The sequence below is a fragment of the Diabrotica virgifera genome, chromosome 1, assembly GCF_917563875.1.
Source record: "Diabrotica virgifera virgifera chromosome 1, PGI_DIABVI_V3a".
Lineage (NCBI taxonomy): Eukaryota > Metazoa > Arthropoda > Insecta > Coleoptera > Chrysomelidae > Diabrotica > Diabrotica virgifera.
Window position 1 is genome coordinate 242867601 of NC_065443.1, and position 27150 is coordinate 242894750.

At 34.0% G+C, this 27150-nt stretch overlaps 1 protein-coding gene across 2 annotated transcripts in view; it reads right to left on the reverse strand.

The window, feature by feature from the left end:
- The window catches only part of LOC126883081 (calpain-9-like), a 425026-nt gene extending 398661 nt beyond the window's left edge, over positions 1–26365 (reverse strand). For both annotated transcript variants that reach the window (XM_050648317.1, XM_050648311.1), the window contains exon 1: positions 26148–26365. The gene's annotated coding sequence lies outside the window, so the exon portion shown is untranslated. The remainder of the gene's footprint in view (positions 1–26147) is intronic.
- Positions 26366–27150: the final 785 nt, after the last annotated feature.

A 27150-nucleotide genomic window follows, 5' to 3' on the forward strand; every position in this document is an offset into this window, starting at 1 on the left:
ATAATCTAACGATGGTACTAAAGATGAGCAATTTGGTCCGTCGGTCTGCCTGATCGCGAATATAACTCCTCCGTTACTGTACCAGGTAGAATGACAAATGAGGTGTCGAATGAAAGCTTATAATCCAGGGATGGTACTAAAGATGAGCAATTTGACCAAGGCTGTCTGTCCGTCGGTCCGTGTGACCGCGAATATAACTCTTCCGTCACTATACCAGGTTGAATGACAAATGAGGTGTCGAATGAAAGCTTATAATCCAAGGATGGTACTAAAGGTGAGAAATTTGACCAAGTACTTCCGGTTTTACAAATGGGACCGGAAATACTGTTTTAAAGTCACCGGAATAGTAAAAGTGATATATTATTCGACGAGCCTTCGCAAGGCGAGAACAAATATATACTTCCGGTTTCATGAGTGTCTTTCCGTCTGTCCTCCTACATACAACTCCTCCGTATTAATACAGATATAATGACAAATAATGAGGTTTCGAATAAAAGATTATAACACAAGGATGGTATTAAAGATGAGTAATTTAACATCGGACTTCAGTTTTAGAGTTGCAACCGCAAGTATCTGTTTTAAAGTGACTCAAAGTATGGTATGAATGTAAATGAATATGATCCAAAATTAGTAAAATCGTATATGAATCGACGCAAAGTTACACGAAGAGTTAAAATATCGACTTCCAGTTCTACTTTCGATTACTTTGGATGAAAACCTAGGACTTACGAAGTCTAATTACTTGTTAACACATGCTCTTGTGAACATGAACGGAAAGAAATAACACGAGTAGCGTTCATCAGCAAATCATCAACGACTGATAGCAAAACTCTACGAAACTATATATACGTTATAGTCTAAGATCCGAATATAGGTCGACCTGCACCCATCTGCTTTCCGGATGAGACATTTTTTTATTAAATTTCATACATAGACAAAAACGACTTGCATGGCTTGCCTATCAAATTCGTGTCATAGCTATCCTTAAGGTGGGGTGAGCTTAGAGTTTGAAATAAATATTTAAAGCATATTTTTTTGAATTTTTTTTGAACTTATAATAGAATTCTTAAAATCCCATTGACTGATCGGGTCACAAATGAGGAGGTCCTTACAGAAGAATGGGGAAAAACCGAGACCATCAAATCTCAAAAGTTGGAATACTTTGGACACATTATGCGAAATGAATCCAGATATGCCCTCCTACAAGCCATTCTCCAAGGAAAAATATTTGGAAAGCGAGGTCCAGGAAGAAGAAGAACATCCTGGTTAAAGAACCTCAGAACCTGGTTCAACTCAACATATGTGAAGCTTTCCTGCATTGCTGCAGATAAAATAAAGATTGCCATGCCATGGAGATCGCCAACATTCGTCACGGACAGGCACAGCAAGAAGAAGAGGATAGAATTATTTTATTTTTAAATTAAATAAGCATATTCACTATTATCGTTGATTGATATATTGGACGGCCTCTAATATCTCAATCAACGCTATAATTCAATGAATTAAAAAAAAATAAGGAAAAATATTAAAAAATAAGCCAACGCTCAGTGAATCATGTGAAACGAAAAGATCAAAAATATTTTATTAGCTTTATGAGTATTATGAGTTTATCGAGCATAAATCTGTCGAGTTTTTTCAGTTATAACGATTTTTGACTTTTTGGTATTACTCAGAAGTCAAAACAACCAAATTTTTGCTCAAGAATGGGTGAAAATCAACATATTTATTATAATAAAAAATAAGCATAAACAAAAAAAATTGTATGTGCAATTTGTATGCACGTTAAATTCGGTTAAAATTCACATTCTTATTCCAGTCAAAACACAATAATTAACAAGTCGCTGATGTGGCATTTCGATCATCGACCGAGAAACACATTAAATTTTTATTACTGGTGTTGATAACGTGAACGGTATCAAATATCACATCGTGGGCAGCTGTATTGATTTTAAATAATAAAAAATGTGGCAGAGTCTCGAAGAGTTATAACGCCATTGATGATAATGATGACCAAATACTTTTGAAATTACAAAAATGAATAGGTTTTTTTGTATTACAATCAAGATTATCGTTTTCAGGACAAGCAATTATCATCACAAATAGGATGTTTTGAACAGGGTTATTCAAAGCAGAGTGCTGCATGCACGATTTTTTAAAGAACTCACAATTGGAAATCGATATTTGGTAATCGAAATTACAATTCATGCTTAAATTTAATTGCTAATCACTATTTTCGTACCAAAAACCGGTTTAATAGCGATTGCTATAATAGCCCTATCTATACCTATAACCCATCTGCACACTAATGGAACGCAGATTCAGATAGAGCGCGTTAAACAGTCTTGCTACCTGGGAACTATTATAAATAATGAGCAGTAGAGCAAAAAAGTTGAAAATGGTGGAGGCATTTAGCATCAACGGTTCTCCTTTAAAATCAATATGACGGCTAACCCTTCAGCGGAATTCAGTCGCAATTTTAAATTTACACCACTATTGACCTCCCCTAAAGGTTAGAATTATAAAATTTGGGGCAGCTCGGAAACAAGATTCAATTCAATAATTATGCTCCCCCACCCCTTTTTAATATATTCCCGCTAACTCGGAAAATATCAACCGCACGAAAAAAATTGTCAAAAAGAAATAATTGTAGGAAATTATATTTGAAACAATTTTAAATATTCGTAAAAAAATGAAAGAGATCAAAATTCAAAATTATGTAAAAGTTAATTCTATCTACTAAGTTCTATTTTTGTATTATAGGTACCTACATTTTTGTCGTAAAACTCATAATTAACGAGACAATTCAATAGTTATGCTCTAACTCTAACCTCTAACTGTCACTATTTCCCCCCATAACTTGGAAAATATCGACATCATAAAATAGTTATTTTCCTAACTAGTGCGGAAAGTGATAATTTCACGTACGAGACTGCCGTTGACCCGAACGACGCGATAGCGGAGTTCGGGCAGGCATTCGAGTGCGAGGAACACACTTTCCGCACGAGTTAGGAATAATATTTATTCTAGGGCCGTACGTTTGGAAAAAGCCACAAAAAATAGAGTTATATCGATTTTTATTTAGAAGTGAAAATACACAAATCAATTATTTGACAAGGTTGTTAAAAACAAACTTTCAATATTAGTTTATTGCATGTATTATAATATATTATAATGCAATATTACAAGGTATTTTACTTTCCCGCACGTCGTGCGTGAAAGTGCAACTTTCGGAAACGAAATGCGTGAGTGAATCTTTAGTACCATGGTTGGATTATAACCGTTCACTGTACACTCGTCACCTCATCTGTCATTCTGCCTGGCATAATGACGGAGTAGTTACATTCGCGGTCGGACGGACCGATGGACAGACAGCCTTGGTCTAATTTCTCATCTTTAGTACCATCCTTGGATTATAAGCTTTCATTTGACACCTCATTTGTCATTCTACCTGGTACAGTGACGGAGGAGTTATATTCGCGGTCAGGCACACCGACGGATCAAATTTCTCATCTTTAGTACCATCGTTGGATTATAACCATTCATTCGACACCTCATTTGTCATTCTACCTGGCATATTGACGGAGTAGTTACATTCGCGGTCGGACGGACCGATGGACAGACAGCCTTGGTCAAATTTCTCAACCTTAGTACCATCCTTGGTTATAAGCTTTCATTCGACACCTTATTTGTCATTCGACCTGGTACAGTGACGGAAGACTTATATTCGCGGTCAGGCAGACCAACGGACCAAATTGCTCATCTTTAGTACCATCGTTGGAATATAACCGTTCATTCGACACCCCATTTGTCAATCTACCTGGCATAATGACGGAGTAGTTACATTCTCGGTCGGACGGACCGATGGACAGACAGCCTTGGTCTAATTTCTCATCTTTAGTACCATCTTTGGATTATAAGCTTTCATTCGACACCTCATTTGTCATTCTACCTGGTACAGTGACGGGGGAGTTATATCCGCGGTCAAGCAGACTGACGGACCAAATTGCTCATCTTTAGTACCATTGTTGAATTATAATCGTTCATTCGACACCCCATTTGTCATTAATCCTGGCATAATGACGGAGTCGTTACATTCGCGGTGGGACGTACAGATGAACAGACAGCCTTGGTCAAATTTCTCATCTTTAGTACCATCCTTGGTTATAAGCTTTCACTGGACACCTTATTGGTCATTCTACCTGGTACAGTGACGGAGGAGTTATATTTGCGGTCAGGCAGACAGACGGACCAAATTCGTTGGAATATAACCGTTCATTCGACACCCCATTTGTCAATCTACCTGGCATAATGACGGAGTAGTTACATTCGCGGTCGGACGGACCGATGGACAGACATCCTTGGTCTAATTTCTCATCTTTAGTACCATCTTTGGATTATAAGCTTGCATTCGACACCTCATTTGTCATTCTACCTGGTACAGTGACGGGGGAGTTATATCCGCGGTCAAGCAGACCGACGGACCAAATTGCTCATCTTTAGTACCATTGTTGAATTATAATCGTTCATTCGACACCCCATTTGTCATTAATCCTGGCATAATGACGGAGTCGTTACATTCGCGGTGGGACGTACAGATGAACAGACAGCCTTGGTCAAATTTCTCATCTTTAGTACCATCCTTGGTTATAAGCTTTCACTGGACACCTTATTGGTCATTCTCCTGGTACAGTGACGGAGGAGTTATATTTGCGGTCAGGCAGACAGACGGACCAAATTCGTTGGAATATAACCGTTCATTCGACACCCCATTTGTCAATCTACCTGGCATAATGACGGAGTCGTTACATTCGCGGTGGGACGTACAGATGAACAGACAGCCTTGGTCAAATTTCTCATCTTTAGTACCATCCTTGGTTATAAGCTTTCACTGGACACCTTATTTGTCATTCTACCTGGTACAGTGACGGGGGAGTTATATTCGCGGTCAAGCAGACAGATGGACCAAATTGCTCATCTTTAGTACCATCGTTGGGTTATAACCGTTCATTCGACACCCCATTTGTCAATCTACCTGGCATATTGACAGAGTAGTTACATTCGCGGTCGGACGGACCGATGGACAGACAGCCTTGGTCAAATTTCTCAACCTTAGTACCATCCTTGGTTATAAGCTTTCATTCGACACCTTATTTGTCATTCTACCTGGTACAGTGACAGAAGACTTATATTCGCGGTCAGGCAGACCGATGGACCAAATTGCTCATCTTTAGTACCATCGTTGGAATATAACCGTTCATTCGACACCCCATTTGTCAATCTACCTGGCATAATGACGGAGTAGTTATATTCGCGGTCGGACGGACCGATGAACAGACATCCTTGGTCTAATTTCTCATCTTTAGTACCATCCTTGGATTATAAGCTTTCATTCGACACCTCATTTGTCATTCTACCTGGTACAGTGATGGAGGAGTTATATTCGTGGTCTAGCAGACCGACGGACCAAATTGCTCATCTGTAGTACCATTGTTGGATTATAACCGTTCATTCGACCCCTCATGTGTCATTCTACCTGGCATAATGACGGAGTAGTTATATGCGCGGTCGGACGTACCGACGGACAGACAGTCTAAATTTCTCATCTTTAGTACCATCCTTGGATTATAAGCATTCATTTGACAACTTTATTGGGCAAAAATATTTCTTGGGGATTTTTTGTCCGGGATTTTTTGCGGGGATATTTTGTCAAAAAAAAATTGTGGGGATTATCTGTCCGGGATTTTTTGTGGGGATTATTTGTCCGGGGATTATTTGTGGGGATTATTTGTGAGGATTATTTGTGGGGATTTTTTGTCCGGGGATAATTTGTGGGGATTTTTTGTCCGGGATTATTTGTCCGGGGATTATTTGTCCGGACCCCCTAATAAACTCATATTTGTCAAGTACCGAAATTTAATAAGGAAAGTTTCAAACGGGCCATTACGCTCCTGAATTTTTGATGTTTATTTAATTTTTTTCGTAGCGCCATCTTATACATAATTGCTACATTAACAGAGCTTAGATTCTTACAGATTCCTATACTTTTTGTGTATTATATGTACAAGATTTACGTTTCACATGCCAATTTCTATTAATTCCAGAAATTTATTTTAAAAGTACACCACGCAAAAAGTACTTTATTAATTCACCTTTTTTTAACGTTACATCCTTCCGTTACATATAGGCTAGTGCTAAACGGACTTTTATCATGAAATTCATTTAAATACTTGAGTAATTTAGATATAAACGCTCTTATATTTATTGAGAAAAAAGCAAAACTTTCACATTTTTTTATAAACAATACACAACAGGTAGGGTAGCAAAAATATGGCTGTAATTAGCGAGATATATTGTTAGTAGGTTAAGCATTTTTCGGTATACATATATGCTCTAGATTATGAGTGGTGTACTTTATAAAGGTGATGGGATCGCCTATACTTGTAACATTACCAATGGCCGGCCTTAAAGTGATTTTTTAATAATATATTGTTATGGAACGCTTACAATTTGGAACATCTTTAACAACAAAATACTTGGATCACAGAATATATTATCCTGATGTATTATCTGCTTGTATTGGATCATCCACAAATAATATACACAATAAATAACTTTTTATTAAGTTCACGTCTTAAATCAATAATATTTAATCAAAACTCAACATATTCCCGATGCAATGTCAAATATTTAAAATTGTCACTGATTGTCTGTGTCTGATTGAAAATATACAGCTGCTGACAATATACTAGCATATGCTGACAATATTATATTCGGCTGAGTGCGTTGTAAGACAAAGATAGATTTGGAAAATATTACCACGACATTGTGATTATTTTTTTCGAATCCTGAAAAAACCAATAAATATTTTTGAAAAATTTAAACGCAGAATGAAAGACTAAATTATTACCGAGGGCCGAAAGTCCCTTAGAATAAATAAAAAGTTTATTTTGAATGATATATTTGAAATTAAAAATCACACTAAATTTTCTCTTAGTTTTTCACCCCTGTAACTTATTAAAATAAACATTATAGAAGTTATCAGGGACTTTCGGCCCTCGCTATTAACGTAATCTTTCATTCTGCGGTTAACTTTTTCAAAAACACTTATTAGTTTTCTCAGGATTCGACAAAAATGAATCCCCATTTGAATAGCATTGCAGCCGAAAATACGTACCGATCCTCTTAAAGAAAACGCATGAGCACCATGCCATCAATTTTAAGTGACACATGACACATAAGTCGACAGTGGAAAATCAAACTTTCCACTTATGGTTGGGATAAATAAATTGGACAGATTGTATATTAGTGCACCCTAATATTTATGTGCGTATTTTGGCATTGGATCCGAGCTTGACATGAAACACCGTTGCCATATCCTCTATTTTTTCATACTATCACATTATACAGGGTGTCCAGAAACTCTACCGACAAACGAATACAGGAGATTCCTGAGGTAATTTTAAGACAATTTAAGCCAATTCATCTAGTCCGAAAATGGTTCCTAGAGCTATTTGAAGCTAGAGCTAGAGCTAGAGCTATTTTAAGATGGCGTCTGGTAATAAGTTTTTCTTAAATATCTCCAGAACGCCAAAAAAGTGGACGATGCATTAACTGACCCAATTGAAGCCGGCAATGGGATAAGACAGGGGGATTCCTTGAGTCCTTTATTGTTCAACATGATCATGGACGAAATAATAAAAAATAAGAACTAAAAATGGATACTAAATGGGATAAAAACAACTTAAAATTATCTGCTATGCGGACGATGCAATACTAATCTCTCAAAGTGAAGATGATTTACAACGTATGTTGCACCAATTCAACATAATCGCAAGAAAATTTAACATGTTAGTTTCCTCACAAAAGACAAAATGCATGGTTATAACAGCAGATAAAATAAGATGTAAATTGGAGCTGGAAGGTCAGATAATAGAACAAGTGATGGAGTTTAAATACCTAGGCATCACACTATCTAGCTACGGAAAGCTCGAAACAGAAGTGGAAGATCAAGTGAATAGAGCAAACAGAGCCGCAGGTTGCCTGAATGACACAATATGGAGAAATAAAAATATCGGAAAAGAAATGAAAGGCAGAATTTACAAAACAGTCATCATACCAATAATGACATACGCGGCAGAAACACGACCCGACACAGAGAGGACAAAAGATTGCTCGAAACAGCGGAGATGAAAACCCTTCGAAAAATCGATGGTAAGACTATATGGGACAGAGTACAGATATACGACGGAGATGCAAGGTGTATAACATTAATAACTGGGTAAGAAACAGAAGAATAGAATGGAATGACCACATAAGCCGAATGACAACAAATAGGATAGTCAGGGCAGCGAGAGACGGTTCCCCAATAAGAAGACGATCAGTGGGAAGACCAAGAAAGCGATGGAACGACAACTTACTAGAGGCACATTGAAAAAACAGACGGAGTCATGTCTATACAAAAAGAAGAAGAAGAAGACTTATCTTCAAGAGATAAATCGATTCCATCCATTGCACATTATGCACATTTCTAATATGGGTCACAGGCCTCCGTTTTGGGTAGGGGAACAGTTATATTATCGCATAACTTTTTTGTTTTTAATTTTTAAGTATTTTTGAGTCTCGATTAATAAAATGTAAGGTATTATAGTACTAAAAGTTACTCTTAGTTTAAGTAGATAGGAGACACCATTTTCTAGAAAAATCAATTTTAAAATTTTTCGTTTTTTTAATATCAATAAAAAAATAAAAAAAAACTATTTAGAAAAAAGAAAACTGGTCATTTTATTTAAATTCTACAGATGAATCGATTTCATTAATTGCGAATTGATATTACCGGTCATATGCATCCGTTTTGGGTAGCTCAACGGTTATTTTATTGCAAAACATTTTTTGTCTTCAATTTTTAAAAATTTTTTCCACTAGATTATTAAATTATGAGGTATTCTAGTACTAAAAGTTACTCTCGCTTTAAATTGGTAAAATACACCGTTTTTTTTTGAAAAAAATTAAAAAATTTTTTTTTAATTTAGAAAACGAAAAATTTTCAAATCGATTTTTCTAGAAAACGGTGTGTCCTATCTACTTAAAGCAAGAGTACCTTTTAGTACTAGAACACCTCACAATTTAATAATCTAGTATCAAAAATGCTTCAATGTTAAAGATAAAAAAGTTATGCGATAAAATAACCGTTCCCCCTCCCAAAACGGACGCCTATGACTGGTACTAGAAATTCACAATGGATCGAATTGATTTATCTCTGGAAGATAAATATGTTTACCAATTTTCGTTTTTCTAACTGGAAGCGTTCTGGAGGTATTTAAGAAAAACTAATGACAAGACGCCATCTTCAAAGAGCTCTAACTCCCTTAGGAAGCATTTTCGAATAAGGTGAATTTGGTTAAATTGTCTTAAAATTATCTGAGAAATCTCCTGTCTTCGCTTGTGGGTAGAGTTTCTGGACACCCTGTATAAAGTTGCATTTAAAATAATAGTTTCGAAATACCAATTAAGTAAAATTTTTTATGTTGTTGTTTTCACTAATTTTGAGAAACAATGTAAAAACGTTGAATTATCTACCTCCATCTGTCCATCCGTCCGTCTGTCTGTCTGTCTGTCTGTAAACTCAACTTCCCCGTCATTATACCAGGTAGAATGACAAATGAGGTGTCAAATGAAAGCTTATAATCCAAGGATGGTACTAAAGGTGAGAAGTTTGACCTAGGCTGTCTGTCCGTCTGAGAACAATTGTAGAATTTTGGTTTTTATATCATTTCCGGTTAAAAGGTTCTAACCGGAAGTGCTATATTATAGTCGCAGAAATCGACACATCAATCGCAGCGTATTGAAAAGCCGAGTTTAAATCTTTAGTTCCGGTGATTAAAATTATGAAAGAAATTAACAAAAAAGTATGGCAACACTGTGACGCACAAACATAAGATTCAGATGTAGGTTACGTAGGGTGCACTAATATACAAGCTGTCCAATAAATTTAAGGGTATCCCCCGTTAAGATAGTCAAAATGCACTCACTCACAGAAACATTTTTTTTACATTCTATATCATTAAAAAAATAATACTCAGCATAATTATAACCCATTACCCCTTCCCCCTTCCCCACCGTCAAAAACGTCATTTTTCGTTTTTATTTTTTTTAGGTGGGATGCAATTAATTTTAATATTGCAAAAAATGTACACGCGTAGGTTACTTTTATAAAACATGTTTATTTTTTATAAAACCGTACGTTGAGTGTACTGTACATAACCTAAAATTTTTTTTATTGAAATATAAAATGAAGTTTTTTGATTAAAGCGTATACCTTTATTTTGGAAAAGGCTGCAGGTCTAATTTTTTTTATTTTTTGTACTTTATACTATAACTATATTCTTAATTTTTCTCCGATTTTTGCGTAAGGTGCGTGTCTGAATTCTAAACATTTAAATTACGTTGCAAACGGCAAATTTGTCAATAAAAAGTAGTAAAAATTGTTCTTTCAAACTGTCAACACGTATTTAATTTTTACTTCGAAAAGTTCAAACCAGCGCAATTTACACTCCAACCTTCATGGCTTTCTTCACTTCCTTTCAGTGCGCCACCTTTAAAACCCAGAAAAAAAATGTTTTTTAGAGGTTTCTGGGGATTTTCTCCATTTTATAGACTTGAACATAATCAAGTCAAGGTTTTTCTTATTTGACGTAACAGTCCTTTGTGATGTTCAGAAATGGAAGAAACACCTTCAAACCACCTGAAAAGTGGGTGTTTTATGGGTTTTTTTGGTTTTTTGGGGGGTTTGAACGTGTCTCACCTAACTTTTAAGTATGCTAAAGGAACCAGTTATTTCAAATTAATATAATCTATAAGAAAAACCTTAACAGGATAAAAGGCTGATCCTCAACAACTCCCAAAACGCAGTTTTTCTGGTTTTTAAATGTGGCGCACCTTACAGAAAAATCTGTAAAAAATTAAAAATACAGTTTTTGATTAAATACATAAAATACAAAAAATTATACCTGCAGCAAGTCATATGTTTTTACTATACTTTTTAATTGAGAAAAACATTCTGCCGAAAGAGCTGTAGTGATATTAATTTGAAATACATTTTTATTTGTCGAAGTATTGAAAACAAACGTTTTCAGTGTTTTATTGTTAGATATAACGAATTTCCATCAATTAACAAACAAATCCGGTTATAAGATTTAATTATTAGATATATAACAGGCATTTAGTTATTAATTTATTTGGTAGACGAGCCCAAGCGGGGATTTTTGCAGTTACTAGAGCGCGTCAGATTATTACATGGGGAGAAAACTTGTACCCTGAAAATGTACCTCTACCATACATTGACTCCTAATGCAGGAGAGTTCGTTAAGGGAGGGCCGAAAAAATGTATCCTTAGAAAAACTCGAAATCGTCAGATTAAGATAAGGTAAGTTAAGTACATGCAGAACAGTGTATATTTCAAAAATCTGACGATTTGAGCGGGGCGTAAGGAAATGGCTGAGTCCCAAAGTTTCACAAGAGAAAAGCGAATATTTCGCGAAATGAATATCAGATCGAAAAACTAAAAAGTACGTACTCAATATTTTTCAAAAATCTATTGAATGATACCAAACATGACTTCCCACGGAGAGGGGTGGGGGGTAAATTTAATATTTTAAATACGAATCCCGCCGGAATAACAGAAAGGAAGCTCAGGAAAGAACTGGAAGGAAAACTAGAAGAAGAACAAGCTGCTTTTAGCAAGGAAAGAGGAACAACAAATAATATATACATACTGAGAAATATAATTGAAAGGAAAAACGAAATAGGAGAAGACTTATATATTACGTTTATAGATATTAAAGCTGCTTTTGATTCTATAAATAGAGAAGTAATATGGTCAGTAATTGAAGACCTGCAAATCCCGCAAAAGATAGTAAGCGTGGTAAAAAGTACATATAGAAACGTACTTGCTAAAGTAAAAATAAATGCAAACAGTTCGCCAATAAGAAACCTAAGGAGAGGAATAAAACAAGGGGACAGCCCAGTTTTGTTTATATTAGTAGTGGATAGAGTTATAGGTCTGGATCCCGCGTATGAAAAAAAAGTTGATTAATAGCAAGCTGAAAATTTGTTAATAGCTTAAGGGTGTCTAGTCGGATAAACTTTGATATATGGGAACACTGGAACAGGGGCAGTTTTAATTGTGGAACAGGTTAAATATTTGGAACGGTCACACCACGAAAACGGCACATTTATTTTGTCCGACAGAACAGACTTAAACTCTCCGAACAGAGATTAAACTCTCATGCAAAAATCAGACTGCTATTTATCGCCTGTCACAATTCCTGTCATTTGACATATTTTACATGTTCCACTCATTAAAACGCCCATTTGGTGATAAATAGCAGTCTGATTTTTGCATGAGAGTTTAATCTCTGTTCGAAGAGTTTAAGTCTGTTCTGTCGGACAAAATTCATGTGCCGTTTTCGTGGTCTGACCGTTCCAAATTTTTAACCTGTTCCACAATTAAAACTTCCCCTGTTCCAGTGTTTCCATATATCAAAGTTTGTCCAACTAGACACCCTTAAGCTATTAACAAATTTTCAGCTTGCTATTAATCAACTTTTTTTTCATACGCGGGATCCAGACCTATTATTAATAGAGTAATGAAGAGCGCTAAAAGAAAGGCAAGGCAATTACAGTCAACAATAGGGTACAGGAATTTAGTACCAGTGAGAAAGGAGGGATTAGTATATGCAGATGACCCAGTAATAATAGCAGACAATAAAAAGAAAACGCAAAAATTAATCGATATCTGGGTGGAAGAAATAGGAAATTTGAAAATGGAGGTAAATGTAAAGAAAACGAAGACCGTGATAGTAGCCCAAAAAAAAGGGAAAAAGTAAACCAAACGATATTTAGGTGCAAAAACGAAATAATAGAAACAGTCTCGACGCGACGTTTGAATACCTGGGAGTAATAATATTAGAGGATGGAAAGCTAGATCAAGAAATCCCATACAGGACGAAAAAAGCAAATAAGATGTACTATGCACTAAATAAAACAATATTTGAAAAGGAAGAAATAGATAAAGAAATAAAACTGAAGGTATGCAATGCAATATCTGTACCAACTTTAATATGCAAGTGAAACATGGGTACACAATGCAAAAATAGACAGTACAATAAACGCAGCGGAGATGAAGCAGCTGAGAAAAATAGCAGGAAAAACGAAATTGGACAGAATAAGGAATGAAGTTATTAGACAAAAACTGAAACAGGAATCGATAATAACCAAGATCCAAAAAAGAAAATTAAAATGGTATGGACAGATTAACATAATGGACCAAGGAAGACTACCAAAGTAGGTGATGGAATCAAAAAGATATGGTAAAAGAAGGAAAGGGAGGCCAAGGAAGAGATGGATCGATCAGATTGTAGAAATTGGACAGGAAAAAGGAAAAACATTTCAACAAATGAAAGAGTTAGGAAAGGACCGCAAGAAATGGAAGATATGGATAGAGGATGAATAAAACCTCCGACGCCCCTGAGGGGCATAAGGAGTTTCGAGAAAGAAGAAGAAGAAATACGAATCCCGCGATATTTTGTGAAATGAACATCAGATTGAAAAACTGACACTTATTCAATATTTTTGAAAAATCTATCGAATGGCACCAAACACGACCCCCCACGGGGTTGGGGTAGGGGGTTACTTTAAAATCTTAAATGGGATCTCCTATTTTTTATTGCAGATTTGGATTCCTTACATAAAAATAAGTAACTTTTATTCGAGACATTATTTCGAATTATGGATAGATGGCGCTATAATCTAAAAATCGATTGTTGGAAATGGAAAATTAAATTAAAAATGGAAAGTTTCCACTAAAATGGAAAACTTTTCTTAACTTTTTTTGGTTTTAGGACCCCTCTTCACAACCCGATAGGTCCCCAAAGCGCTCGAGTGACTGCACATTTAGCACACTTTGCTCCCCTACCATGTGTATTTTGCAATTTGTCTATATTGCCCATACGTAAAGATGTGTGCCTTTTTAATTAAAATTTTTGGCCATACGTGTATACAACTCTTTTTTAATTTTTGTTGCATATAAATTCGAGCTTAAAAATCGAAGTTATTTATTCTATAATCCGTCCAACTTTATTATGGAAGTTGGTGTTTCGCAAGTTTGCGCAAGTTTCAATGACTTAAACATTATAATAGTTTCAAATCTTTTATAATCAATCTCTCTTTATTATGGAAGTATGTGGTGTGTGTTTGGTATTATGCTATTTGGCGCTACAAAATTTCAAACTTAAATTATTGTACGTTTCATATATTTTCTTCCACTTTTCAAAATAAAAACTTATGTAGGATGTATACTAGATAGAAATATTAAAACAAATAATTAAAAACATAAACGTAGCAAACAACAACTTAATTAGAACTAGCCTTCTACTTTACCTTTAATAACTACATAAGTCACGTATTCCTTTCTGTTAACAAGCACATAAAAGTCATTTCAGATTAGCGTTAGGTAGCATTATATTTAGTATCAAAAGTGGATAATTGGAATAGAAAACAAAAGAAAAAATAAAAAGATCAATAGAATCAAAAGAAAAATAACAAGAATAAATTATCAGACCAAACTAATAACCCTTAGGGCCAATTTCTCATATCGAGTTCAACTCCAGTTTAACCAGGGCCCGGATTACGTACACTCGATACGCATCGTATCCGCCATGTTTTACTGTAGCGCCTTATGGGAAAACATGGCGGATACGATGCGTATCGAGTGTACGTAATCCGGGCCCTGAACTTCTAGTAAACGTCAGTTTAAAGTCAAAATCGTCTTTCTCAATTCCCGTTCAACCGATGGCAGTTTAAACTTGAACGATGCTTGAACCACGGTTCTTAGACATTACTACGGTTGCCTAAATCGACTAACCAATGAACATTAAGGGTGAGATTACGTCACGAGAATTTACTGTCATTTGAATCGTAATATGATTTTTTTCGAATCCTGAGAAAACCAAGTATTTTAGAAAAATTTAAACGCAGGATGCAAGATTACATTATTACCGAGGGCGGAAAGCCCCTTAGAATAAACAAGCATATTCTATTGAATGAAATATTTGAAATTAAATATCACACTTCTCTTTTATTTTCAGCCCTGTAACTTATTAAAATAAACATTATACAAGTTGTCAGGGACTTTCAGCCCTCGGTAATAATGTAGTCTTTCATTCTGAGTTTAAATTTTTCAAAAATATTTATTAGTTTTCTCAGGATTCGAAAAAAATGAATACAATTAAAACACATTGAGAATTTTGACATGCGTCAAAATTTTGCATTAACTCAATGTAAAATTCTGAACTGTTGAATTCCAGCTTCCCTAAAAATTATTTTACATCAAAACACATTAGAAACTATTTGTAGAGGATTGAAATCTGTATTGGAGATAACTGTTAAAATTGGTCTACGTAATTAAACATATTCCAAAATTTTGTAAAAATGTAATAGGTACATTTTAGTTTTCAGCCCAAACTTAGGCTACACACAATGCAATAATGTTCACATTTTTGAACTGTCAATATTTTTATTTTATCATCTATTGTTTACAAACAATACAGTTGATAAGATACCCTCAGTTGCGGAGAAAGGATTAATAATAAAGATTTTTTTATTCAGTCAATGGTGTGAGCACTGTCAGTTAAATAGTAACGTGTGGCCTTACTTTTACACGCATACCTATTGTGGCAAATGTATCATATTTTTCAAAATTTTGGAATGCATTTAAATCGTAGAACAATTTTAACTTTTGATTTTAATACAGATTTTAATTCTCTACAAGTATTTTCTCATGACTTTTGATGTAAAATAATTAGGGAAGCAGGAATTCTACAATTCAGAATTTTACATTGAGTTTCCTATGGCCCTTTTTAAGATTCACCCCCGGTATAAGATAAAATGTGTACTCTTTGTCTAATTATTTCATAATAACACAAATAATACACATATATACACAATAACACACATTCAATGATTGAAAATCATTTAAAAATATGGGAATGTAAACTCTTGTGACGTAAAGTCAAAAATATAAGTCTCCCCACCACCGTCGGACAAGACAACCGTAATAAAGTCTAATAACCGTGGCTTGAACGGTGGAATTCGGCCGTTCAAAGATTTCAGAACTCAGTCAGATGATTTCATGGACTACGCATGCGTTGTATTAACAGGAAACGCTGTCATAATATAAATATATCCTATTTTATTATATTAAGCCTAACGATAAACGATAACATTATTTGTGTTTTTATAATATTTATTTATAATTATTAAAATGATTATTTGACTATAAATACTTAAATTTAACTTTATTCAAAAACAGCATAAAAAGGGTAGTTCAAAATGGCGACAGTTTTTACCTTTTGCCATCTATTGGCATTTCTCGAAAGCTGTAGAACGAGCACTGACATCAACGCGCAATGAGAAATGCATTCCAAACAGAACCGGAGTCACCCGTGAACCCGGTTCAACTGAACCATAGATTAACGCAGGTATCAGAAATCAACTAGTGGTTGATGCGGGTATATTTCTGTAAATAACAAAAATATTACAGAAGGAGATTACATTCAGACAACAAATTAAGCAAAACTGCTATGTGTAATGTATTTTAAAAAATAAGCTGGCTTAAACAACAATTTCTAGTATATTATTGTGGATGAAATTTAATGACAGATGTAGGCGGCAGGTACCGAGACAATTTCATGATAGCAATTTTGAACGAAAACTGTGAAAAAAGATTTTATCGCAATTAATTAAAGAAAAATTAAATATGGTTTTGAGAAGAATGAAGGTTTTTCGTTTTATCTAATGTTGCTAAACGTTCGGATCGGACAATTTCCTAAGAACTAAAAATTAAGCCAATCTATTTAGTCTTGTCGCCAGTGGGGATACAGCGGCCTCTTTAATTCAGATGGACTTACCCAAGTTTTTTTTTATGTATTTTGACCCGTAGAACAAGAATTTTTTGGGTAACAGTTGATCCGGATGTCGATAAGATTGTTATAAGTAGAGTTCGGATTTAAAAGCATAAAGAAACGCAAAAAAAGCGCTTAAAAAGCATAAAAGTTTTACGAAAAGCATTTAATTATACAAAAAAAGCATGAAAATAAGCATATAAATTTTGACAGACAAAAATAGATAACTGAAACAAAAATCCTTTAACCTAATTTTTATCGGTACGCTTTAGATGAAGGAAAATATATCATTTTTATTTTAAACATGAAATAACTAATTACTCATTTAAATGTTCCATCGCAAAGTTTCGGCACCTATAACTTAAAACATTTTTGTATATCTAAAAATCTAAAAGCTTTTTTCAACGTCCACACTGGTTATCGTTGCAACTACAGTAAAACCTGTCAATACCGGATCAATGTGGCGACAGACCGATCCGGATATGAAAAAATCCGGATATCAAGAACACTTATTTTATAGTCTTTGAAACGTTTTCTCCTTTATACATTCCAGTAATAAACGCTGTCAATAATTTTCGTCGATAGGCACCTTTTATAGATTCTATAATACCTTGATCCATAGGCTGACAGAGGGATGTCGCATTTGGTGGCAAAAAAGACACTTTATTTCGCCATCTTTTAGTTCTTTTGGGTCAAGATGAGAGGGTGCGTTGTCCAACAGCAGGACTGCCTTTCTCGGTAGATTTCGGTAGATGCGGACGGCAGAACCATCCGGATATGAGGAGGTCCGGATATGACAGGTCCGGATATGGCAGGTTGTATTATATACTTTGCAACTACTGTCGGATCCATATTTATATCTTCAACGTGTTCTCAATTTAAAACTGAAAATATTTAAAAAATGAATAACCATTTTCAATTTCGTTGCAAAACGAAAATACAGCCGAACCATATTCTAGTCCAATCAGAGAGTGCCGCAAGCACCTCTACCGGTTTCGAAACTTATTAGTCTCTCATCAGGAGGCACATATGCTGCTCTCCCCGATCCAACCAAAACAAACCCCAGCGTGCAGTCCCGGATTGCAACGAACGAAATGGCATAGATGCCCTAGCGGCAACTGCTACAACAAGACTAAGTTTTCACTCTAATGGCATATAAAACAACATAATGCTATTCTACACCCCACCAACCATTCTAACCAGAGAAGGTTCCCATTGTTTTCATTCTGGTGGAGTGTATAATAGCATTATGTTTTTTTATATGCCATTAGAGTGAAAACTTAGTCTTGAAAATATTTACTTCATCTTTTGAAATCCTTCGTTTTTTGTTAATACATCTTTACATCTTTGAATTTTGTTTATATTAGCTGACCAATTTTTCCAAGGATACCTTCCATCTTTTTTTTAAAACTATTTATTTTTGGATCGACTCAACTAATGACATTTACTGTTTCTCCAAATATTTTATTGTTTCACTCACAGAACAAAAGTTGCTTTTGATAAAAGCAAGATTGTTTTGTAATTATGTTTCACCTAAAACATCTTGACAATATTTTATCGATTTGCTAGCAGTCTCTTTAAGTTCCAATACGAAGCTTTTAAAATTTTCGAAATATTCGGCGTAGTATAAAGCTACATCTAGCCATCTACCCCACCGAATTAGCACTAGTTCCGATGGTAATGGAGTGTTAGGGAATCTGTCTCTAAAAAGTTGCACCGTTAAAGGAGCTTTAATGATTTTTTGAAGTTATACTTCTTTACCGGCGATATGAGGGTGAATTTTTATATGTTAAAACCTATGATCCCGGCGCATGCGCATTATAACTTTGTTCTGATTGGATGTTCAAATGACATGTCAAAAATTATTGAATATGGCGGCTGTGGCACAGCTGAAGTTAGATTATTTATGGTTGTTGCGTTTTAAAATTTGTGTGAAAAGAAACAACAAACAAAAGTTAGTTAATAGTTATACTGCCTTTTTAAATAGTTTTCATATACCTATATTTTTGAACTTTTGGACTATTTTGGACACGGAAAACTCATTCTAATTTGGTAAGTAGTTTTTATTATAATCATATTGTAATTATACATTTGGATTAGGTTGAAATACAGTAGAGCGTCGATTATCCGAACTAATTGGGGGACATGGGCGTTCGGAAAACCGATTTGTTCGGATAGTCGAACTACAATATATTGACACATATAGTCATACATATTTATCCACAAGTGAATAAAAGCCATATTTATATACCTACTTACATATTTATTTATATCTTGATAATGACAACTAGCAACTAAACAAAAAAGTGCAGTCTTTGCAACAACATAATTATTTTTGGATAAAATATTGAAGAAAATTGAAGATATTTTAAGCGTCAATTACTAACGCTTGCTCGGTATTCGAGTGCGGGACGCGGGAGTCGATAGTTCGAATAAGCGGTAGTTCGGTTGATCGACGTTCGGATAATCGACGCTCTACTGTACATTTATTTTCTCAAGAATGGGGATTTTAGAGAGAAATCCCAAATTAGGTCCGATTTTTATTTTTAAATTATGATTTTTTGGCGTAGATTTATTTATTTAGTTGGTATGTAATGTTTTGATTTACATACTTAATTTGATTACCAACAAAAGTTCTACCAATCTTCATCTAATATATTGTTTTCTTACTGTTTTGTTACATTTTAATATTTTCTTCCACAAAATTTAAACTACATAATTTAATTATATTCAAAAAAACTGTCAAACAGTGAAACGTTCAGTTACCCTATTTTTCCACATGACAAATAATGTGGAATTGGACGAGTGAGTCTAGTACGAATCAAAGCGCCACGAAATTCACGGGTTCGATTCCCGGTGCAAGTTTTTATTTTTTTATGCATTTTATGATTGTAAGTATATTTGTTATATAACTTTTTTTTCAGAAAATGCGTATTTAAAATTTTTGCCAACAATTATTATCGTTCAGAAATCATTTATTCTTTGTGGCATTTTTCAATGGTTTGTGTGCGTTTTATTCTTTTATTTCTTTAAATTTTTGGTATTGTCTTAAAAATCACATAATATGTAGTAGAAGTATCTTCTGAGAAGTATCTGTAGAAGAACTTCTTACGTGCGTACAAAGTACACACACATTCTTTTTTTTTTCATTTTTTATCAACTCATTAACAAGTGAAAATTGCAGCCGTATAGTCTCAGCAACACGATTCAGGCCGTACAATGAATTAGATTTGTATATAACACTTTAAGATTTGATTCTGTTTTGATCATAAATATTATGGTACAGCGTCGAAAAGCATTAATAATATTTTGTTGGTGGGCACAGCCTCGGGAAGATAAAAATTTGTTAAAGCGTCATTTACGAATCTTGGAACTGTATTGTTATTTGTTGCTTCTAGTTCTTTTTTGCACACTAAATAACCCTTCGTCAATATTTCTTCGTGAAGTACGCCTATAATTAAATTAGCCACGTATCTTCCAAAAATATACGTAGTCTCGTCCACAGGAAAGCAGGTGTAATTGTTTCCACGAGTGTTTTTATTTTTTTTTTGTGGTTTTATTGTAAATGCAATTAACATATTTTTTCGCAGAGTACTTTCATCCGGCACATGTCATCGATAGTAGCTGCTTTTCCAAAAATGATTTAAAACTTTCATTTTGCAATTTATTTAATGGGAGATCAGAGTCCACAATTGTACTATATAGATCAAAATTAAATTTACGCTGTTCGCAAATGCAAAAAATGATAATAGTATATAAAAAGCACCAAATAAGCACAAAAATTCAAAAAAGGCATAAAATTAAAAAAAAGCAAAAAAAGCATAAAAAAGGGCTGTCAAAATGACTTATTTTTGCATATTTCGTTCATATTTAAAAAGAAAATAGTCCTGCTTGTATTATTTACCATAAGCATTATGCTTAGAAATCCGGACTCTAGTTATAAGCAAAGAACCTGAGGAATCACATAACAGTGATTTTTCGCAAAACAAAACATTTTTTTGTATTTTTTGGATCATTCTAAGCAAAAAATGTTTTTACAAGTTTTTTCATAGAATGCATAATTTTCGACATAAACGCGGTTGAACTTTCAAAAAATCGAAAAATTGCAATTTTTGAACCCGAATAACTTTTGATTGAAAAATAAAATAGCAATTCTGCTTAACGAATTTGAAAGTTCAAGTCAAATTCTATCAGTTTTAATTACTTTTATTGCTAAAAATTAATTTTTTTATTTTTAAACAAAGCTAGAAACACATAGTGATTGAATGGTGTTTTCAATGCATTTCTCATTTGAAATCGAACGAGTAGGCGGGCATACATACAATTTCTACGTAGATTACAGTCGGAAAAATGAAAGAATACCCATGAACGAACATATAAAACACGCTGTATTTTCCTGTCACAGTGTCACACAAAAAATTGGCCAGCGCAAGTACATGTAATAATTATTGTTACATGTACTTGCACTGGACAATTTTCTTTGTGACACGGTGACAGGAAAATACAGCTTGTTTTATATGTTCGTTCATGGGTATTCTTTCATTTTTTCGACGTACGTACATTAAAACGCATGCATTGGGCACTGGAAACACTATGTGTTTATGTTTAACAAATAAAAACTAAATTTTTAGCACTGCAAATAATCAAAGCCGATAGAATTTGACTTGAATTTTCAAATGCAGTAAGCAGAATTGCTATTTTATTTTTTAATCAAAAGTTATTCGGGTTCAAAAATTGCACTTTTTCGATTTTTTGAAAGTTCACCCGCGTTATCTCGAAAACTATGCATCCTATGAAAAAAGTTGTAAGACTATTTTTTGCTGAGAATCACCCAAAGAATCCAAAAAATGTTTTGTTTTGTGAAAAATCGCTGTTATGTAATTCCTCAAGTTCTTTGTATATAACAATCTTATCGACATCCGGATCAACTGTTACCCAAAAAATTTGTGTTCTACGGGTCAAAATACATAAAAAAACTTGGGTAAGTCCATCTGAATTAAGGAGGCCGTTGTACCCCCCTGGCGACAGGACTAATTACCGGCCTAAAATATGCCCGAATTACATCTAGAAAATCCATCTCCAAAGTGCAAATTAATTTTAATAGTAGGGTAGGAAAGTATGCTAAATTTGCAGATACTGCAGATTAGGTCCTAAAACCAAAAAAGTTAAGTTTTACATAAAGTGGGGGATTTTCCATCTTTTAATTTAATTTTCATTTCCAACAATCGTTTTTTCCGATTATAGCGCATTCTAGCCATAATTCGAAAAAATTTCTCAAATAAAAGTTACTTATTTTTACCCAAGTAATTCAAATCTACAGTAATGAATGGGGCTCCTATTTAAGATTTTAAAGTAACCCCCTACCCCACCTCCGTGGGGGGTCGTGTATCGTAGTAATCGAGAGATTTTTCAAAAATATTGAATACGTTTATTTTGCAGTTTTTTGATCTGATGTTCATTTCGCGAAATATCGCGTTGTTCGTATTTAAAATTTTAAATTTACCCCACCCCTCTCCGTGGGAGGTCGTGATTGGTATCATTCGAAGATTTAAAAAAATATTAAGCACGTATTTTTTAGTTTTTCGATCTGACGTTCATTTCGCGAAATATTCTCTTTTTTTGTGAAACTTTGTGACTCACCCATTTCCTTACGCCCCGCTCAAATCGTTAGGATTTTGAAATATACACTGTTTTGCATGTACTTAACTTAGATTATCTTAATCTGACGATTGCGAGCTTTTCTAAGGATATATTTTTTTTCGGACCCCCTTAACGAACTCCCCTGTATGAAGAGCCAATATATGGTAGAGGTATCTTTACAGGGTACAAGGTTTGTCCCCATGTGATAATCTGACGCGCTCGAGTAACTACAAAAATCCCCGCTTTGTGTCCCCTACCATAAATAATCGAAAACATAGTTTTAAGACCGAAAATATTGAAAAGCATTAATGATAAAATTTTAAGTGTTTACGATATTTAATTCTTAATTAACAATTATTTATTTGGTTATTTTTTAATGATTTTAACTTCCAACCGTGTAGTAAGATTTTTCATCACGTGTATCACGTGTTCAATTAGATTATTATTATACCGGGAATATTCTACCTACATTATTATACTGGTTATTTTTTAATGATTTTAACTTTCAATCGTGTAGTAAGATTTTTCATAATTTGTTTAATTCTGTCCAATCAGATTATTATTATACCGTTTTAAGCGCTCGAGTGTTACTTACTTACTTTGGTAAGATTGTTTCATGAATAAATCTGTACTTATGTATAAATAATTTTAACTAATACTTTATTGATATCTTCGTCTGAATATTTGCTAGACTCTGCTGTTCACTTTGATAAGTTAAACAATTAATAAATAAATGTGTGTCACCTAATTGGGATAAATGTCACTGAATGTTTATTTACAAAGAATTGAATTTTGCATGTAAGTATTAAAAAATAATCTGTCGAATATCATACAATAGTAAGAATTAATAAGAAAATAATGCCCCAATTTGTTTTTGAATCTTGTTTCCATTCTCGTGTCTATTGCTAGCTAACAAGTTTTCAAAAAATTGTTGCATTATTGCCAATTTATTCTCACTCCCTCGTGATATTAATGTTGAAAATTTACTCTGTTACTAATGTTTTGTTGTGTAAATACAGAGTGAGTCTGTAATTTGGAATAAATTCAATAGCTCTAACACTAACTGTTTTTTTGAAAAATTTTCAGACCTCTCGATTACTATTTCAAATCGAAATTTTTTAAATATAATAATTATGTATAGAGGGTGTCCCAATTTAGAGATATGAGGTCATTGTTGATTTTCTTAAATGGCAACACTGTAATTTTGATAGGTATTTTATAGAGTGTGTAAATTTATACATAACTGCAAAATATCAAATTTTTATTCCCTACCATTTACAAGATAATAAAAAATAACAAAGTTATGTCTGTAATTTGGAATAAATTCAATAGTTCAAATATTATTTGTTTTTTTGAAAAATGCTTAGATCTGTCAATTAGTATTCCAAATCGAAATTTTTTACATAAAATAATAATGTATACAGGGTGTCCCAATTTAGAGATATAGCGTCATCGTTGATTTTCTTCAATGGCAACACTGTCATTTTGATAGCTATCTTGATAGAGTGTCTAAAGTTATACATAATTGCAAAATATCAAATTTTTATTCGAGATCTATCTTGTAAGAGATCGAAGACATAGTTTTAAGATCAAAAAGATTGAAAAACATTTAGTTATAAATATTAATAATAACATTTGAAATGTTTACATTGTTTATTGAAGTGAAAACTTCTTTAGGGACCTTGTGCACTTTTTGTATGGGGAAAAAGTATTAAATTAGCGACCGTCATCGCGACCGTCATCTATTGGAAGAAATCTTTCTTTAGGGACGTTGTGCATTTTTGGATGGATAAAAATTATTAAATTAGCGACCGTCATCTCTTCGACGAAATAAATTTTTTAAGTGAAAACTTCTTGAGGGCCGATGTGCACTTTTTGATAAGGAAAAAGTATTAAATTAGCCACCGTCATCACTTCGATGAATACATTTTTGAAGTGAAAATTTCTTTAGGGACGTTGTGCACTTTTGGATGGGGAAAATATTTAATTAGCCACCGTCATCACTTCGGCGAAATAAATTTTTGAAGTGAAAACTTCTTTAGGTACGTTGTGCACTTTTGTATGGGGAAAAAGTATTAAATTAGCGACCGTCATCTCTTCGGCGAAATAAATTTTTGAAGTGAAAACTTCTTTAGGGACGTTGTGCACGTTTGGATGGGTAGAAAGTATTTAATTAGCGACCGTCATCTCTTCGACGAAAAAAACATTTTTTGAAATGAAAACTTCTTTAGGGACGTTGTGCACTTTTTTTTTAATTTTTTAATTTAGCTAACGCCTCGACAACTAATGACCATTGGCATGGTGATGGTACTGTATGGATTTTTACAATTAGATACCAAGTGTAATGTGTAGTTTGTGTGTTGAGTAAGTGTCTTGTTACTTTGCAAAGTCGACGTTATCTTTGCAAAGAGACGCTAATTGTATCCGAACGTCTGCGGTCCCTCCGGTGAGTACCGATCCCACAAGGATAGAAACTATTTTCATTTATTAATTTATAAACGAAAAATTCTCTACCCTGGTGAGATTCGAACTCACGACCATTCGGACCTTTCGATCCCAAGGTAGGCGCTCTTACCACTGAACCACATAGGGGGTATTGTGGACTTTTTGTATGGGGAAAAAGTATTAAATTAGCGACCGTCATCGCGACCGTCATCTCTTCTACGAAATAAATGATTTTGGAAGTGAAACTTCTTTAGGGACGTTGTGCACTTTTGGATGGGTAAAAATTATTAAATTAGCGACCGTCATAACGACCGTCATCTCTTCGACAAAATAAATTTTGGAAGTGAAAATTTGTTTAGGGACGTTGTGCACTTTTGGATGGGCAAAATATTTAATTAGCGACCGTCATCACTTCGGCGAAATACATTTTTGAAGTGAAAACTTCTTTAGGGATGTTGTGCACTTTTGGATGGGAAAAAAGTTTTAAATTAGCGACCGTATCACTTTGGTTAAATACATTTTTGAACTGAAAGCTTCTTTAGGTATGTTGTGCACTTTTGGATGGGTCGAAAGTATTTAATTAGCGACCGTCATCTCTTCGACGAAATAAATTTTTGAAATGAAAACTTCTTTAGGGGCGTTGTGCACTTTTTGGATGGAGTAAAAGTATTGAATTAGAAAGAGTGTGTACCCGAAGGCGAAGGCGCTTAGTTCGCCAGAAGTTTTCACTTCTGTCGGGATACTCCCCCGAATGCCTTAAATTTTTTTTAATTAATAATTATTTAGTGAATTATTTATCCTGTTGCTAATGTTATTTTGGGTAAATAATATTTTTGTTAATTTAGCATTGTATTTACAAGTTAATTGTATACTTTATTTGCTTTTTTATAATTACCTATTTGTTAAGATTTCTGCCTATTTAATAAAAATGTTTGCCTATATAGGCGCCGTTTTGGCGCTACAAAATTTTAAACCCAAATTAAGGTATCATACATTCTCTTGCACTTTTCATAATAAAAACTGATGTAGTACTGATCAAAACAAATAATTAAAAACATAAACCTAGCAAACAACAACTTAGTTAAAACTAGCCTTGTACTTTACCTTTAAGACTAGGTCACGTATTCCTTTCTGTTAACAATCACATACAAGTCATTTCAGAATAACGTTAAGTAGCATTATATTTAATATCAAAAGTCGATAATTAGAATAGAAAACAAAAGAACAAGTAAAAATGTTAACGGTAGCGGTAAGTACATTACACGTTATCGTTCACGGACTGGTGAGGATGCAGTAGCGCGATACGATACCCACGAACGTCGATGGAATACTTAAAGAAAATTTACAATTTACAGTAAAGCCTGTTGTTTCTCCTGTGGTTTACTTCCATGTTGACAGATTTATATAGATATCTTACTTTATATGATTTTGTTAAATAAGCTATTATATTGTAACACAATTTTTTCATCTGTATAATATACACTCACCTGCACAAAAGGGCTCCCCTTATTGGGCACAAAAAATAAACACACTTTATTTTTTATTGTCGACGATTCACATGTTCTGATATAGGGTTTTAATTTCAGATAGGTTTCAGTTAGGAAATGTGTATGAAAAAGGACCCCGCAACACTCCTTATGGAAAAGTGGTCTCGGTCAAAAACGAAATTTTGGTCAATGATAGTCCTCAGTGAGTAGATTAAAAAAGTCCATGGCACCTAGGTATGAAAATCTATTATTCTCGAGCTACAGCCCTCTGAAGTTCTTAAATTCAGGTACTAGGTTTACGTTAAGTTCACTAATAGTGCGGCAGATTCGTGCAAATATTATAAGAATTGTGCATTTAATGATAGAAGCATATAATTTGGACCACATATACTACACATATAAAGGTTCAAATTTAGATAGGAAGCCATCTCAGATTTTGCCTTTTACAAAAATTGCATTCATTCAAAATGACGACTATACATATGTGACTAATAGCACGATAACTTTTGAACGTATTCTATGTATTCTTACGAAAATGTATTCTATGTGGGGGCGCTCCTCCTGCGAATTATAAAGGCTGTCAAGTCTACGTTGAATTATTAAATAAGAGATTTCCAAAG